Source organism: Trachypithecus francoisi, unplaced genomic scaffold, assembly GCF_009764315.1.
Source record: "Trachypithecus francoisi isolate TF-2019V2 unplaced genomic scaffold, Tfra_2.0 Lachesis_group0, whole genome shotgun sequence".
NCBI lineage: Eukaryota > Metazoa > Chordata > Mammalia > Primates > Cercopithecidae > Trachypithecus > Trachypithecus francoisi.
This window is the reverse complement of record NW_022681453.1, coordinates 27191802-27209983: the sequence shown is the minus strand read 5'-3', so window position 1 is coordinate 27209983 and position 18182 is coordinate 27191802. Positions and strand designations below refer to the sequence as shown.

The 18182-nt window shown below is 38.0% G+C and overlaps 1 protein-coding gene and 1 long non-coding RNA gene across 6 annotated transcripts in view; one reads left to right on the top strand and one right to left on the bottom strand.

Annotated features, from left to right (window-relative positions):
* The window catches only part of CFAP20DC (CFAP20 domain containing), a 320674-nt gene that overhangs the window by 63788 nt on the left and 238704 nt on the right, over positions 1 to 18182 (top strand). Inside the window, exon 3 of one of the 5 annotated variants that reach the window (XM_033210294.1) lies at positions 3063 to 3170. The exons of the other annotated variants lie outside the window; for them this stretch is intronic. The gene's annotated coding sequence lies outside the window, so the exon portion shown is untranslated. The remainder of the gene's footprint in view (positions 1 to 3062; positions 3171 to 18182) is intronic. 5 annotated transcript variants of the gene reach the window in all.
* Positions 1 to 18182, bottom strand: part of LOC117083070 — a 220275-nt gene that overhangs the window by 34080 nt on the left and 168013 nt on the right. The gene's annotated exons all lie outside the window — the stretch shown is intronic.

Here is an 18182-nt window from a genome sequence, read left to right as displayed (position 1 = left end):
GAGACCTAACCACATTTGGGGGGCAATTTACTTCACTCAGTCTGATGATTCATATGTTAATCTCGGCCAAAAAGACCTTCACAAACATACTCAAAATAATGTTTAACCAAATCTCTGGGGACCCAAGAGCCCATTCAGTTGAAACAAAAAAATTAATCTTCACAGTAATGTTAGATGCAGCCCTATATAAGGATGAACTTCTTTGATTCCTATAAACTCTTAAAAATGTTTTTTTTCCTACTCAAAATTGATTACTTAGACTACTTTTGGAAACATTTTAATTTCTTATTATTTGAATAAATTTTTTAAAATTTCTACAAATAGTGTTTTTTTAAGTGAGAGATTATTGACCATCATTTCTGATGGATTACAACTGAAAATGTAAAGACATGTGCCAGTGGTCGTTCTGGGAATTTTTCAGTTGCAGGAGAGTCCTGATTTTGGGCTAAAAAATAGATTTGATAAATTATGGAGGAAACCTATCGAGTGATGGGGCAGAGGAAGGCAGGCTGCTTTGTGCAACTGTATCTCCTAATATCTTTGTCAAAATGGCATCATAAGGATGTACAGCTAAGGTGGTAACCCTCTGTCATTCCAGAGAAAAAGGGATATGGGTAGTGCAGCCTGAGGTTCTCAGGACATGGAGGGAAAATGTTTCCAAAACAGTAAAGAACCATCTGAAAATGCAAAAGAAAATGGATATCCTCGGAGCGAATTGTATTATTTTTTCAGACTTGTTGTCTTCCTGTAACCTTAACGAATAGTACCATAGCTCCCCCTACTGCATAAGGAGGCAAAGAGGCAAAACACTGTCACAAAGAACCCTCTTCCCCCACCTGCTGGAATTGTTGGTTTTGCTTTTTGTTTTTTTAAATCTTTTGGTTCTTTACCCAAGTAAAGTCATTGAAACTGTTCTTATTTTTTATTTCCAATCATCCTTTCTCTCCTCTTCCTGCTAATTGCATGTTTGAAAGATTTATGGATATCATTTTAAAAGCTATTTAACATTTCAAATAAAACATAATAGGAAATTATAATTTGATGATTGGAGGTGTCTAGAAATGCATAAAATACAATTTGGATATATATTGTACTTGGATAACAAGTGTGGGAAAGACTGGGGGAAGGGGGAAAGCATTATCGTTATCTGGTGAGGAGAAGAACACAGTTTTAAAGACCTGAATTCTCTAACACCAATTAGCTTGGTGCCATGGGCAGGTTACTTAACTTTCTTTGTGTGCTGCAGTTTCCCCATTAAAAAAAAAAAATGAGGATAACGGCATATGCCTTTTCTCTGCCTCATAGAATTCTTATCAGAATGATAGAAGATCAAGTAATGCCCCACTTATCCAGCCGTCATACTTCCAGCCTTAGCCATCTGTAATGAATCTCAGAAGCAGGCAGAAAAAGGCCTGTGAGCAATGAGAGCACTGCAGGCTTTAAGAAAATGCGAAGTCCATTGACTTGGAATTGTGAGTCATTTAAGCTCAGTGTGTGCTGAGCTTGCAGTGTATACATGTGTTTGTGTGCATGTGTGTTTCTTTTCTCTGTAGTTCTTCCCTCTCTATAGTTACCTAGGAAGATAGATTTTTATTTTAATGGAAAGGCAAGAAAGGGAAAGGATGATTGAGGCAGATGAAAGTGTCTCTTTGGAAATTCACCATGAAGCGGCTATAAGTTAGTTCAACGATTGTGGAAGACAGTGTCATGATTCCTCAAAGACCTAGAGGCAGAAATACCATTTGACCCAGTAATCCCATTACTGGGTAAATACCCAAAGGAATATAAATCATTCTATCACAAACATATGTGCACATGTATGCTTATTGCAGCACTATTCACAATAACAAAGACATGGAATCAACCCAAATGCCCATCATTGATAGACTGGATAAAGAAAATATGGTACATATTCACCATGGAATACTGTGCAGCTGTAAAAAAGGAACAAGATCATGTCCTTTCCAGGGACATGGATGTAGCTGGAAGCCATTATCCTCGGCAAACTAGTGTAGGAACAGAAAACCAAATACCACATGTTCACATTTATAAGTGGGAGCTGAATGATGAGAACACATGGACACATGGAAGGGAACAACACACACTAGGGCCTGTTGGAGGGTGGGGAATGGGAGGAGGGAGAACATCAGGAAGAATAGCTAATGGATGCTGGGCTTAATACCTAGGTGATGGGATGTTCTGTGCAGCAAACCACCATGGCACACATTTACCTATGTAACAAACACGCATTCTGCACATGTAACCCTGAACTTAAAAGTTGGAAATTTTTTAAAAAAATAAATTCACCATGAAGATAACTGGAGAAGAGGCCAGAACTAGGGGTAAACAGCGTTTTGTATTTCAGTCAATCACACTGTGCTGGTTTCCTGCTTCAGAGTTTACAGGCTTTGCTGAAAGTTTTCTGAATCATGGGCAGAATGCTCTTTTTACAAAGAAGTTTGTAATGCATTTACAAAAAAAGAAATATGTACTGCATTTTAGGAAGCATTCTATTAAAAAGAGAGGGAATATGCATCATTTATGTAGAAAATATATGTGGACTATTTCATTTTTTCCTCCATAATGTTGGATATATTCAATACTACTATTCTATTTTAGAAACAGTTTGAATTCCTCAAATGGAAAAGTACTCCCCACGTTTTTCTCCTTTGTAGCTCCTGATCTGATTTAAATCACTTTCCAAATCATTTTAAAGCCAAAACAAGGAGTTAGATTCTTGAAATTTGTTTTTGAGGGACAGGGGTGTTTTACAAATTAAAATGTAAATTATGTATCTATTTTTATTTTAAAATAAGCTTTCCCCTTTTTTTGGATAAAACTGAAAATTTCCAGTTCTGGATGGATATTTATGTAGATATTTTTTACATACCTTACATGACTAAGCATTATATTTTCATGCAGTAAGAGCAACAAATTATTTATGTATTACATAGTCAAATGTTTTTATATAATGTCTTCATTAAAATATGTACTAAATTTATAAATGTAAATTTGGAACAAATTTCAAAATTATTTTTGTATTTGTTGTCTGATGGAGGCAGGCAAAATGTGACACTCCAGCATTCTTTTCCCCCGAGATATGAAGATCTTCTGACAATTCAAATGAGATTAGTGTAGACTAGGACTCCTCAAACCATTTGAAGAACCAGGTGAGGTTTTTTTCTTTCATTTTAATTTCTTATTTTTCTGAGCAATATGTCATTCAACTGACTGTACATAGTGCCAGTACATAGTTAGGGTCATATGCCACTCACCATAGGCCTTTGACAACCCCAATCACCCTGCCCAATGACATGAGCCCAGTGATCACATACTTGGATGTTACAGCAATGTCAAATTGGTATATAAGTTTCTGAACAATCTAAATTTTTGTGCTTAACCTGGTCATGTACTGGTAACAATACATTTGCAGGCAGGCATCTTAGAATAGCACTGGGTAAATTGATGATTAATAGCACACAACCTGGAATCAGACTGCCTGGGTTTGAATTTCAGCTTTACCATTTGCTGGCTGAGACTATAGGCATGTCATTTAACCTCTTGTGCCCCAGGTTTCTTATTGGTAAAATGAGGATAACAATGCTAACCCATTTCATAGGGTTGCCACAAGCATTATACAAACAAAATACTTAATACTGTAGAACTTAGTAACAATAGTTTGCTTACTGTGTGTTTAGCAGCAGGAATAATGTTGCTAAGTCAGTAACATTTTGAACCTACTTGAAATTTCCATATTTTTCTGACTTATCTAGAATAATTGTTCTAAAACCTAGTTTACTTTTAAGGCAGGGTTCCTGAGCCCTGGACCACAGACCGGTACCTGTAGGTGGCCTGTTAAGAACGGGCCACACAGCAGGAGGTGAACAGGGGCTAGAGGATTACCGCCTGAGCTCCACCTCCTGTCAGATCAGCAGTGGTATTAGATTCTCATAGGAGTGCAGACCCAATTGTGAACTGCGCATGTGAGGGATCTAGGTTGTGCCCTCCTTATGAGAATCTAATGACTTGAGATCCGAGGTAGAACAGTTTCATCCTGAAACCATCTCCTCCTTGCACTACCATACCTTCCCCTCGCCCTGTTCATGGAAAAATTGTCTTCCACAAAACCAGTCTCTGGTGCTCAAAAGGTTGGGAACTGATGTTTTAAGGGATATATTTTAAGCAAATATAGACCATGAAGGTAATCTAAGTCAAGGATATTATTTGGGGGGAGTGTGATTCATTCATAATGAGCTTCAAACATTCAAGAATATTTAATGTTCAGTGAATATTTATTGAACATGCTAATTTCATATGTAGCCTTTAGAGGACATCGTTAGTTTCCTAGGGAGGAGGTAAGCAGTTTGTTACTGAGCCTCTGTCAGAGGTCACAGCTGAAGAAATCTGGTTGAAGATGGTTACTGATGAGTATTTGGTTCAACTACAAATTGTTAAGGATGTGAACCACAATTGGAATTTATACCATGTAGACCTCAAGGTAAAGAAAATATCATAAATGCTTTCCTCTGACATATTCATTCATTCATGTGTTCATGATTGTGTACATAGAAAACATATTTTTAATGTTTTCTTTATATTTGGCAAATTCATTCATTTGACAGATATTTATTAGAGCCCACTATGTGCCAACTGAAGTTGCTGAGAATATTTTCAGTTATCAAGGCAGATAAAATCTCTTGTCTTCATGAAGTTTGCATTCTGGTATGGAGCCAGGAAAGAAAAGCAGGTTTCTTAGAAAAAATAACAAAGTGAGTGTTAAGAAGTAAGTGCACAGAGCATAGGTTGAGTATCCCTATTTGAAATGCTTGGTACCAAAGATGTTGCATGGTTTAGACTTTTTTAGATTTTGGAATATTTGCATTACACACACACACACACACACACACACACACACACACACACACCAGCTGAGCATCCTGAATCTGAAAATCTGAAATTCAAAATGCTCCAGTGAGCATTTCCTTTGAGCATCATGTTGGCGTTCAAAAAGTTTCAGATTTTAGAGCATTTCAGAATTCTGATCGTTGGATTTGGGATGCTCAACCCGCAATAAGAAAGTACACAGAAAGATCTACTTTAGGAAAAATGGTCGGGATAAGTACCTCCAAGAAAGTGACATTTGAACTGAAACTCAAAGGATGAGGAGCAAGCCATATAAAGAGCGTTCTAGGAGCTGGAAAAGCTCCTGTTTACTCTGTGCAGTACTTCAGGTATTTCAAAGAACTCCTCAGCAGCAGTAGATGCAGTGTCTTTTTTCTAGCAACAAGACAAAAACCGGACATTTTTTATACACGCATACAAAACTAGCTACAACTCATTAGTTATTCTTGGGAAGAAGAATAAATGACCAAAGAATTCCAGCTGTATTTTACATCTTCATAGCAGAGGCTAGTAGCTTTAGTAGCAGAGGCTAGACATTGTTTGAAGGCATTTCTACTTTAATTTACTATGCCAGTATTTCTGTCTCTTTGGAGTTGTTGATTTCTTCATCACAGGACCTCTCTGAGGGCCGATCAGGACTGCAGTTCAGAGTGTTTCCAGGGCATGTGAGAGCACAAAATGTGCTCTTGTCTTAATTACATGCTATTCATCAGTACATTGCAGGCACCTCTTAGGCATTTAATTTCATTGGGAGTTTCTCTTGATACAAATTACTTTCATTTACTATAATTTTTATACTTTATCCACAGGATTAACTCTTGACTCTTTTGAAACTCTTGACTACCACCTTTCTCAGAGGTCATGATTTTTTCTGTTTCTACTATAGCTCACGCCTTGTCTTGTGCTTTGCTAATAATAAATCAATAAATGGCTCATTTCTTGCTCTCATCCAAATGAAGCCATATATGGTAAGCATTAATTTTGTAATAAATTTTCTTGGTCAGAATATCTTACTGTCATTTAAATTTTTTCACGTAGACTATGGAAATTAATTTACTTCCAATGTTGAAAAATAATCATCTGCTTGTGAAGTATAAACTGAGCCTTGGTTTATTTTATCAAAAGCAGTATACAACTAACTTAACTTTTTTATTCATAAGTTCACTTTTATAGATTTGTTTGGAATACATTTGTATTACAAAATTTTATCTTCCTTAGGTAGAGTGGAATATCTAAAAAAGTTTATGAATGAATCTTGAAATCTTTGGTCATGAACTACTTATAGTGTCCTCTTTGCATACCTCAGTGATATTGAATACTTCTTAAAGACAGGAAATGAGTAATGCTGTATCTAGTGAAACTCTAGGAAGACTTTAAAATGTAATCATCATTAGCAAAAATTCTAAAAACGGCATGTTCTTACTAAGTACATTGGCTTCCTTGCTATCTTAATTCTGTATATTTGCTTTCTTTACATAAGAACGTCTGCTATGAGTGTTGCAGATCTAGAGCCAATGATAGAATGACCTAGATTCTGTCTGTCTTATATATCATCATCTGGATTTTTCGACTACTCCTAATTTTAGTAACAGTAAGAGTAAATCTCTAAAAGAAAAAAAGGCACAGTGGAAATTTCAGATTTTGATTGATTTCAGTGATGCAAAGACTAAAATATTGACTTTTACTCATGATTTTTCATTATTTCTGCCAGTTATCATTAATTTTACATTTAGTATTGTTTAAATACAATGCACTAATTTTATCTTGTGTTATCTAACCTGGAAAAATGGTTTTTAAAAAAGCACAGAATGTAAATATTTTAGAAATGAACTCCTGGCAAAAGACATCATCATAACATTTGGAACCATGGATATTAATGGTCTCTTGGCAAATTATTGTTTTTTCTTCAGGCTTCCATTTGCAAAGTAATACTCAGAAATCAGACTAAAATGGGAAATATTTTTAAATGACAGTGATTTAGGAAAAAGACTAGAGGTTGACAAAAATTTAAAAGTAATAATGGCTAAATATTCTATATTTATATTTCTCTTTAGGAGCAACCAAAAGTGCAGAAATATTGTCTTAATCCATTTGGGCTGCTTTAACGAAATATCATAAACTGAAGTAGCTTACAAACTACAGAAATTTTTGTCATGGTTGACAAGGAAATATGGTGAAGGAGTTGCTTTAGCCAGTGAAGATGAGTATAGTTGACATATGTCACTTTAGGAAGATGCTTTAGAAATGTCCCTATTCCCATCTCAATGCTCTGCTGATTATGGAAGAATGTATCAGCCTAAGTCCCTGAGTTACCAGAATAAGCAGAACCTCCCGCTGCTCCATGGAACATGTAGTGTGAAGAAGACATCATCTTTTACATGTTAAGTTTCCGAAATTTGGGAGTTATTTATTACTTTGGTATCACCCACCTTGACTGATACAGGATCTAAAAATATAACTTAGTCATAGATTAAAGTGCTTACTTTTCTAGTTTGCTAAAGCTTGTTATCATTCATAGGTGTTGAATTTCATTGAATGCTTTTTTTCTGCATCTGTCCAGTTGATCATATGTTTTTGATTTTAGTCTGTTAATGTCATGGATAACATTACAGATATTCTCATATTTAAACTTCCTTCCATTCTTGACCATAGCCTCTGTTGGTCATCAAATATGGTATTTTTATACATTGTTAGATTGAGTTTTCTATCCTTTGTTTAAGACTTTTAGACACATACATTCATTATTGGATTATTTTATAATTTTTCTAGCCATCCTCACATAGTTTTATGATAAAATTATATTTGATAAATTAAGTTGGGGTGTTTTAATCATTTTTACATCTCAAACAATCGGTATTGGGTTCTTAAAGGTTTGATAGAACTTGTCTTTAAAACTTCTGGACCTGGTGCTTTTTAGTGGATAGATTTTTAACCACTGATAGCATTTCTTTAATGGTTATAGGTATTTTTAAGTTTTCTATTTTTTTCTTTTGTCAATTCTAATAATTATAGTATTCTAGAAGTGTCACTTCTAGTGTTTCCAGTTTAATAGTATAGAGGTGTAAGAGTTATGTGAGCGTTTAAGGATAGCTATATATGCAAAAGTATATATAGGTTTTTGTTCTCTGCTGTATCTGTACAATGCTGATACTGTATTTTTAAATTTCTAATATTGTGTATTTTTCTTACCTAATCTTTTCGGAGATTTTGTATTTTATTGGTCTGTTCAAAGAATCATATTTTTGCTTTAGATAATACTCTCAAAGTTTCCATTTCAATTATTTTCTTAATCCTTCTTTCCACTTTTGTAAATATATTGTTTTTCCAACTTTTTGAGTTGAATGCTTAACCCAGGAAGCTTAATCTTACTTTTTTAATACACAATTTAAAGCTATACATTTAGATTAATTTCAAGTTGTTATATGTAGTATGTGATTCTTATTTTTTAACCTTGACCACTTGCAAGTTATATTTGATTTCTGTTCTTTTAGTGGTGACCCTTAAATTTATAGCACTCATATCTGACTTAAAGTAGAAAATTAATAGCTCATTCTCCTTTTTTTTTTTTTTTTTTTAATTATACTTTAGTTCTAGGGTACATGTGCATGACGTTTATATCATGTATAACTCCCCAATGCAATCCCTCCCTCCTCCCCCCTCCCCATGATAGGCCCCAGTGTGTGATGTTCCCCTTCCCGAGTCCAAGTGATCTCATTGTTCAGTTCCCACCTATGAGTGAGAACATGCGGTGTTTGGTTTCTCTTCTTGTGATAGTTTGCTAAGAATGATGGTTTCCAGCTGCATCCATGTCCCTACAAAGGACGCAAACTCATCCTTTTTGATGGCTGCATAGTACTCCATGGTGTATATGTGCCACATTTTCTTAATCCAGTCTGTCACAGATGGACATTTGGGTTGATTCCAAGTCTTTGCTATTGTGAATAGTGCCGCAATAAACAAACGTGTGCATGTGTCTTTGTAGTAGAGTAATTTATAATCCTTTGGGTATATACCCAGTAGTGGGATGGCTGGGTCATATGGTACATCTAGTTCTAGATCCTTGAGGAATCGCCATACTGTTTTCCATAATGGTTGAACTAGTTTACAATCCCACCAACAGTGTAAAAGTGTTCCTATTTCTCCACATCCTCTCCAACACCTGTTGTTTCCTGACTTCTTAATGATTGCCATTCTAACTGGTGTGAGATGGTATCTCATTGTGGTTTTGATTTGCATTTCTCTGATGGCGAGTGATGATGAGCATTTTTTCATGTGTCTGTTGGCTGTATGGATGTCTTCTTTTGAGAAATGTCTGTTCATATCCTTTCCCCACTTTTTGATGGGGTTGTTTGCTTTTTTCTTGTATATTTGTTTGAGTTCTTGGTAGATTCTGGATATTAGCCCTTTGTCAGATGAGTAGGTTGCAAAAATTTTTTCCCATTCTGTAGGTTGCCTGTTCACTCTGATGGTAGTTTCTTTGGCTGTGCAAAAGCTCTTTAGTTTAATTAGATCCCATGTGTCAATTTTGCTTTTGCTGCCGTTGCTTTTGGTGTTTTAGACATGAAGTCCTTGCCCATGCCTATGTCCTGAATGGTACTACCTAGATTTTCTTCTAGGGTTTTTATGGTATTAGGTCTAACATTTAAGTCTCTAATCCATCTTGAATTAATTTTCGTATAAGGGGTAAGGAAAGGATCCAGTTTCAGCTTTCTACTTATGGCTAGCCAATTTTCCCAGCACCATTTATTAAATAGGGAATCCTTTCCCCATTTCTTGTTTGTCTCAGGTTTGTCAAAGATCAGATGGCTGTAGATGTGTGGTATTATTTCTGAGGACTCTGTTCTGTTCCATTGGTCTATATCTCTGTTGTGGTACCAGTACCATGCTGTTTTGGTTACTGTAGCCTTGTAGTATAGTTTGAAGTCAGGTAGCGTGACGCCTCCAGCTTTGTCCTTTTGACTTAGGATTGTCTTGGCAATGCGGGCTCTTTTTTGGTTCCATATGAACTTTAAAGCCGTTTTTTCCAATTCTGTGAAGAAAGTCATTGGTAGCTTGATGGGGATGGCATTGAATCTATAAATCACCTTGGGCAGTATGGCCATTTTCACGATATTGATTCTTCCTATCCATGAGCATGGTATGTTCTTCCATTTGTTTGTGTCCTCTTTGATTTCCCTGAGCAGTGGTTTGTAGTTCTCCTTGAAGAGGTCCTTTACATCCCTTGTAAGCTGGATTCCTAGGTATTTGATTCTCTTTGAAGCAATTGTGAATGGAAGTTGATTCCTGATTTGGCTCTCTGCTTGTCTGTTACTGGTGTATAAGAATGCTTGTGATTTTTGCACATTAATTTTGTATCCTGAGACTTTGCTGAAGTTGCTTATCAGCTTAAGCAGATTTTGGGCTGAGACAATGGGGTTTTCTAAATATACAATCATGTCATCTGCAAACAGGGACAATTTGACTTCTTCTTTTCCTAACTGGATACCCTTGATTTCTTTCTCTTGCCTGATTGCCCTAGCCAGAACTTCCAACACTATGTTGAATAGGAGTGGTGAGAGAGGGCATCCCTGTCTTGTGCCAGTTTTCAAAGGGAATTTTTCCAGTTTTTGCCCATTCAGTATGATATTAGCTGTGGGTTTGTCATAAATAGCTCTTATTATTTTGAGGTACGTTCCATCAATACCAAATTTATTGAGCGTTTTTAGCATAAAGGGCTGTTGAATTTTGTCAAAAGCCTTTTCTGCATCTATTGAGATAATCATGTGGTTCTTGTCTTTGGTTCTGTTTATATGCTGGATTACGTTTATTGATTTGCGAATGTTGAACCAGCCTTGCATCCCAGGGATGAAGCCCACTTGATCATGGTGGATAAGCTTTTTGATGTGCTGCTGAATCCGGTTTGCCAGTATTTTATTGAGGATTTTTGCATCGATGTTCATCAGGGATATTGGTCTAAAATTCTCTCTTTTTGTTGTGTCTCTGCCAGGCTTTGGTATCAGGATGATGTTGGCCTCATAAAAAGAGTTAGGGAGGATTCCCTCTTTTTCTATTGATTGAAATAGTTTCAGAAGGAATGGTACCAGCTCCACCTTGTACCTCTGGTAGAATTCAGCTGTGAATCCATCTGGTCCTGGACTTTTTTGGTGGGTAGGCTATTAATTGTTGCCTCAATTTCAGAGCCTGCTATTGGTCTATTCAGGGATTCAACTTCTTCCTGGTTTAGTCTTGGGAGAGTGTAAGTGTCCAGGAAATTATCCATTTCTTCTAGATTTTCTAGTTGATTTGCGTAGAGGTGTTTATAGTATTCTCTGATGGTAGTTTGTATTTCTGTGGGGTCGGTGGTGATATCCCCTTTATCATTTTTTATTGCGTCTATTTGATTCCTCTCTCTTTTCTTCTTTATTAGTCTAGCTAGCGGTCTGTCAATTTTGTTGATCTTTTCAAAAAACCAACTCCTGGATTCATTGATTTTTTGGAGGGTTTTTTGTGTCTCTATCTCCTTCAGTTCTGCTCTGATCTTAGTTATTTCTTGCCTTCTGCTAGCTTTTGAATGTGTTTGCTCTTGCCTCTCTAGTTCTTTTAATTGTGATGTTAGAGTGTCAATTTTAGATCTCTCCTGCTTTCTCTTGTGGGCATTTAGTGCTATAAATTTCCCTCTACACACTGCTTTAAATGTGTCCCAGAGATTCTGGTATGTTGTATCTTTGTTCTCATTGGTTTCAAAGAACATCTTTATTTCTGCTTTCATTTCGTTATGTACCCAGTAGTCATTCAGGAGCAGGTTGTTCAGTTTCCATGTAGTTGAGCGGTTTGGATTGAGTTTCTTAGTCCTGAGTTCTAGTTTGATTGCACTGTGGTCTGAGAGACAGTTTGTTATAATTTCTGTTCTTGTACATTTGCTGAGGAGTGCTTTACTTCCAATTATGTGGTCAATTTTGGAATAAGTGCGATGTGGTGCTGAGAAGAATGTATATTCTGTTGATTTGGGGTGGAGAGTTCTATAGATGTCTATTAGGTCCGCTTGGTGCAGAGATGAGTTCAATTCCTGGATATCCTTGTTAACTTTCTGTCTCGTTGATCTGTCTAATGTTGACAGTGGAGTGTTGAAGTCTCCCATTATTATTGTATGGGAGTCTAAGTCTCTTTGTAGGTCTCTAAGGACTTGCTTTATGAATCTGGGTGCTCCTGTATTGGGTGCATATATATTTAGGAGAGTTAGCTCTTCCTGTTGAATTGATCCCTTTACCATGATGTAATGGCCTTCTTTGTCTCTTTTGATCTTTGATGCTTTGAAGTCTGTTTTATCAGAGACTAGGATTGCAACCCCTGCTTTTTTTTGTTCTCCATTTGCTTGGTAGATCTTCCTCCATCCCTTTATTTTGAGCCTATGTATGTCTCTGCATGTGAGATGGGTCTCCTGAATACAGCAGACTGATGGGTCTTGACTCTTGATCCAGTTTGCCAGTCTGTGTCTTTTAATTGGAGCATTTAGTCCATTGACATTTAAGGTTAATATTGTTATGTGTGAACTTGATCCTGTCATTATGATATTAACTGGTTATTTTGCTCGTTAGTTGATGCAGTTTCTTCCTAGCCTCGATGGTCTTTACATTTTGGCATGTTTTTGCAATGGCTGGTACCGCTTGTTCCTTTCCATGTTTAGGGCTTCCTTCAGGGTCTCTTGTAAGGCAGGCCTGGTGGTGACAAAATCTCTAAGCATTTGCTTATCTGTAAAGGATTTTATTTCTCCTTCACTGATGAAGCTTAGTTTGGCTGGATATGAAATTCTGGGTTGAAAATTCTTTTCTTTAAGAACGTTGAATATTGGCCCCCACTCTCTTCTGGCTTGTAGAGTTTCTGCCGAGAGGTCTGCTGTTATTCTGATGGGCTTCCCTTTGTGGGTAACCCGACCTTTCTCTCTGGCTGCCCTTAAGATTTTTTCCTTCATTTCAACTTTGGTGAATCTGGCAATTATGTGTCTTGGAGTTGCTCTTCTGGAGGAGTATCTTTGTGGCGTTCTCTGTATTTCCTGAATTTGAATGTTGGCCTGCCCTACTAGGTTGGGGAAGTTCTCCTGGATGATATCCTGAAGAGTGTTTTCCAACTTGGTTCCATTTTCCCCCTCACTTTCAGGCACCCCAATCAGACGTAGATTTGGTCTTTTTACATAATCCCATACTTCTTGCAGGCTTAGTTCATTTCTTTTTCTTCTTTTTTCTTTTGGTTTCTCTTCTCGCTTCATTTCATTCATTTGATCCTCAATCGCTGATACTCTTTCTTCCAGTTGATCGAGTCGGTTACTGAAGCTTGTGCATTTGTCACGTATTTCTCGTGTCATGGTTTTCATCTCTGTCATTTCGTTTATGATCTTCTCTGCATTAATTAATCTAGCTGTCAATTCTTCCACTTTTTTTTCAAGATTTTTAGTTTCTTTGCGCTGGGTATGTAATTCCTCCTTTAGCTCTGAGAGGTTTGATGGAGTGAAGCCTTCTTCTCTCATCTCGTCAAAGTCATTCTCTGACCAGCTTTGATCCGTTGCTGGCGATGGGCTGCGCTCCTTTGCAGGGGGAGATGCGCTCTTATTTTTTGAATTACCAGCTTTTCTGCCCTGCTTCTTCCCCATCTTTGTGGTTTTATCTGTCTCTGGACTTTGATGATGGTGACGTACGGATGGGGTTTTGGTATAGGTGTCCTTCCTGTTTGATAGTTTTCCGTCTGACAGTCAGAAGGACTGTCTGTTGGTCTGTTGGAGATTGCTTGAGGTCCACTCCAGACCCTGTTTGCCTGGGTATCAGCAGCAGAGGTTGCCGAAGATAGAATATTGCTGAACAGCGAGTGTACCTGTCTGATTCTTTCTTTGGAAGTTTCCTCTCAGGGGTGACGCCACCCTGTGAGGTGTGGGGTGTCAGACTGCCCCTAGTGGGGGATGTCTCCCAGCTAGGCTACTCAGGGGTCAGGGACCCACCTGAGCAGGCAGTCTGTCCGTTCTCGATCTCAACCTCCGCGTTAGGAGATCCACGGCTCTCCCCAAAGCTGTCAGACAGAGTCGTTCGCGTCTGCACCGCCCCCGCTCTTTCCCCTAATGGGCTGCAGCTGTGCGCTGTCCGCAGAGGTAGAGTCTACAGAGACAGGCAGGCTTCCTTGAGCTGCTGTGAGCTCCACCCAGTTCGAGCTTCCCAGCGGCTTTGTTTACCTACTTAAGCCTCAGCAATGGCGGGCGCCCCTCCCCCAGCCTCGCTGCTGCCTTGCGGATAGATCGCCGCAGACGGCTGTGTTAGCAGTGAGGGAGGCTCCGTGGGCGTGGGACCCTCCCGGCCAGGTGTGGGATATATTCTCCTGGTGTGCCTGTTTCCTTAAAGCGCAGTATTGGGGTGGGAGTTACCCGATTTTCCAGGTGTTGTGTGTCTCAGTTCCCCTGGCTAGGAAAAAGGGATTCCTTTCCCCCTTGCGCTTCCAGGTGAGGCGATGCCTCGCCCTGCTTCAGCTCACGCTGGTCAGGCTGCAGCAGCTGACCAGCACCGATTGTCCGGCACTCCCTAGCGAGATGACCCCAGTACCTCAGTTGAAAACGCAGAAATCACCGGTCTTCTGTGTCGCTCGCGCTGGGAGTTGGAGACTGGAGCTGTTCCTATTCGGCCATCTTGCTCCGCCCCAGCTCATTCTCCTATAACACAACCACCTCACCTAAGAAAGCTTTAACTCCAGTTGTATCCCACCCATCTCCTTGTTTCTTCCTTTATTTCTCTGTGTTCCATTCTGAGTAATTTCCTTCAGATCAGTTAAGTTTTTAGCTCTGTTTAATATGTTGTTTCTGTTGTTTGCAGGTCCTTTTTTATTAAAAAATTATTTCAATTTCTAGAACCCTATTTGGCTCTTTTTCAAATTCATTGTTTATGGTATCCTATTTACTTATTACAGTTTTAAACATATTTTATAGTGACTTTCAAATTGCTCTGTTCTCTGAAGTTCTAAAGAAGTGACTCTTCCTATTATAAATACTTACTCTCTCTTATGGTGTATCATTTCCTTGTGTAGTTAGTAACTTTGGAATGTGACTTTATCTTTATTGGGGGTCGTTTTTTCCATGAGAGTACCTGTAGCATAGATTGCTGGTATGTCCCCCTATAAAAGCTATGCATTTTATTTGAAGGGTTCCTCAAGGGTTTTACTGACATAGAGCCAGTTTATAAATGTCTTTCTCAGCTTGGGATTCCCTCACAAGGGTAGTTTAAAGTGAAACTCAGGTCATGTACATGGTTTGGTCTTAAGGACTTAATTTCTCGCAGTCGACTTTTTACTCAACCAAACCCAAAGCCTGGACATTTATTTTTTATTTATTTTTTGCTAGTTTTTGTTTTTGATTTTCCATACAGAAGTTTCTAGAACTTCTTTCACAGAGGGAGCAGTCATTCCAAGGTTTGGCTTTTTGCAGGAGGCTCAGTTCTAGCTTCCCACCTGATTTAAGCCCAAGGCCACATCTACTGTCTCACTATAGGTATTGCAATCCTGAGGCCCCCATCTATAATTTTATGTGTGTCTGTGCACACATGCACACATATTAACCATCTGGTTCCTACATACATTTAGGCTAGATAGCTCATCCCCCAATAAACACATACCCTACTTTGACATCAGCTGATAGCTGACTGGCCCTGGCTTTTATTTCCTCTTTATTCTCATATGCAATCAACTTCCTATTTTATCTTTCAAACTTGTTTATGTATTTAAGGTTCATTTTTCTTGTATTTTCCCAGACTATGTGTTTGTAACAGTTAGGGAATATTCATTAGCTCAGTTCATGTTGATAAAATTCCTTAGTTTCTAATAAAGGAAAACGAATGGTTAGCCAAAAGTGAGAAATGTAATTATAGCTTACAGGCTGAACTGGTGATGAGAGTGAACTATTAGAGAAAACTGTCTGGACATTCTCTCATCCAGTGTCTGTTCAATATGTACTGTATAAGATTCCAGAGACTGTTCTAGACCCTAGTGATACAAAGATGAATAAGAAATAATTCCCTTCCTTTGTGAGTTCATTGTCTATCAAGTAGAATAATATAGAACAAATAGAATGCAGTGAGAGAAATGCTAACAGAAGTATATATAATTGCTATAAAGATTTTAAATAAAATAGAGTTTTTATTTTTTCCTTTTAGTTAGAGGTATGTTGATGGAATAGGGGATGTTGCTAAGGGGTTTTATAGAACAAGTGAAAACTCACAAATGGTAAGCAAGGCTTTTTTGGATGAGAGATAAACATGTATAAAGATCACACTATTAGTGTGGTATATTGGTTTGACTGGAGAATAAGGAGTGAATGGAGAAGTGATGATAGATGGATCTGGAGAAATAGGCACCGATTTTTGGATTTTATTCTGTAGACAAGGAATTGATTGTTTTTATGAATTAGGAAGATAACATTGCTGGTTATTTTTCTTTTTTCTTTTTTTTTTTCTCTTTTTTATTATACTTTAAGTTCTAGGGTACATGTGCACAACGTGCAGATTTGTTACATATGTATACTTGTGCCATATTGGTGTGCTGCACCCATCAACTCATCAGCACCCATCAACTCGTCATTTACATCAGGTATAACTCCCAATGCCGTTGCTCCCCCTTCCCCGCTTCCCATAATAGGCCCCGGTGTGTGATGTTGCCCTTCCAGAGTCCAAGTAATCTCATTGTTCAATTCCCACCTACCAGTGAGAATATGCGGTGTTTGGTTTTCTGTTCTTGTGATAGTTTGCTGAGAATGATGGTTTCCAGCTGCATCCATGTCCCTACAAAGGACACAAACTCATCCTTTTTTATGGCTGCATAGTATTCCATGGTGTATATGTGCCACATTTTCTTAATCCAATCTGTCACTGATAGACATTTGGGTTGATTCCAAGTCTTTGCTATTGTGAATACTGCCGCAGTAAACATACATGTGCATGTGTCTTTATAGCAGCACGATTTATACTCCTTTGGGTATATACCCAGTAATGGGATGGCTGGGTCATATGGTATTTCTAGTTCTAGATCCTTGAGGAATAGCCATACTGTTTTCCACAAAGGTTGAACCAGTTTACAATCCCACCAACAGTGTAAAAGTGTTCCTATTTCTCCACATCCTCTCCAGCACCTGTTGTTTCCTGACTTTTTAATGATTGCCGTTCTAACTGGTGTGAGATGGTATCTCATTGTGGTTTTGATTTGCATTTTCTCTGATGGCCAGTGATGACGAGCATTTTTTCATGTATCTGTTGGCTGTATGCATGTCTTCTTTTGAGAAATGTCTGTTCATATCCTTTGCCCACTTTTTGATGGGGTTGTTTGTTTTTTTCTCATAAATTTGTTTGAGTTCTTTGTAGATTCTGGATATTAGCCCTTTGTCAGATGAGTAGATTGCAAAAATTTTCTCCCATTCTGTAGGTTGCCTGTTCACTCTGATGGTAGTTTCTTTTGCTGTGCAGAAGCTCTTTAGTTTAATTAGATCCCATTTGTCAATTTTGGCTTTTGCTGCCGTTGCTTTTGGTGTTTTAGACATGAAGTCCTTGCCCATGCCTATGTCCTGAATGGTATTACCTAGGGTTTCTTCTAGGGTTTTTATGGTTTTAGGTCTAATATTTAAGTCTCTAATCCATCTTGAATTAATTTTCGTATAAGGGGTAAGGAAAGGATCCAGTTTCAGCTTTCTACTTATGACTAGCCAATTTTCCCAGCACCGTTTATTAAATACGGAATCCTTTCCCCATTTCTTATTTTTGTCAGGTTTGTCAAAGATCAGATGGCTGTAGATGTGTGGTCTTATTTCTGAGGGCTCTGTTCTGTTCCATTGGTCTATATCTCTGTTTTGGTACCAGTACCATGCTGTTTCGGTTATTGTAGCCTTGTAGTATAGTTTGAAGTCAGGTAGCATGATGCCTACAGCTTTGTTCTTTTGACTTAGGATTGTCTTGGCAATGCAGGGTCTTTTTTGGTTCCACATGAACTTTAAAGCAGTTTTTTCCAATTCTGTGAAGAAAGTCATTGGTAGCTTGATGGGAATGGCATTGAATCTGTAAATTACCTTGGGCAGTATGGCCATTTTCACAATATTGATTTTTCCTATCCATGAGCAAGGTATGTTCTTCCATTTGTTTGTGTACTCTTTTATTTCACTGAGCAGTGGTTTGTAGTTCTCCTTGAAGAGGTCCTTTACATCCCTTGTAAGTTGGATTCCTAAGTATTTTATTCTCTTTGAAGCAATTGTGAATGGGAGTTCATTCATGATTTGGCTCTCTGTTTGTCTGTTA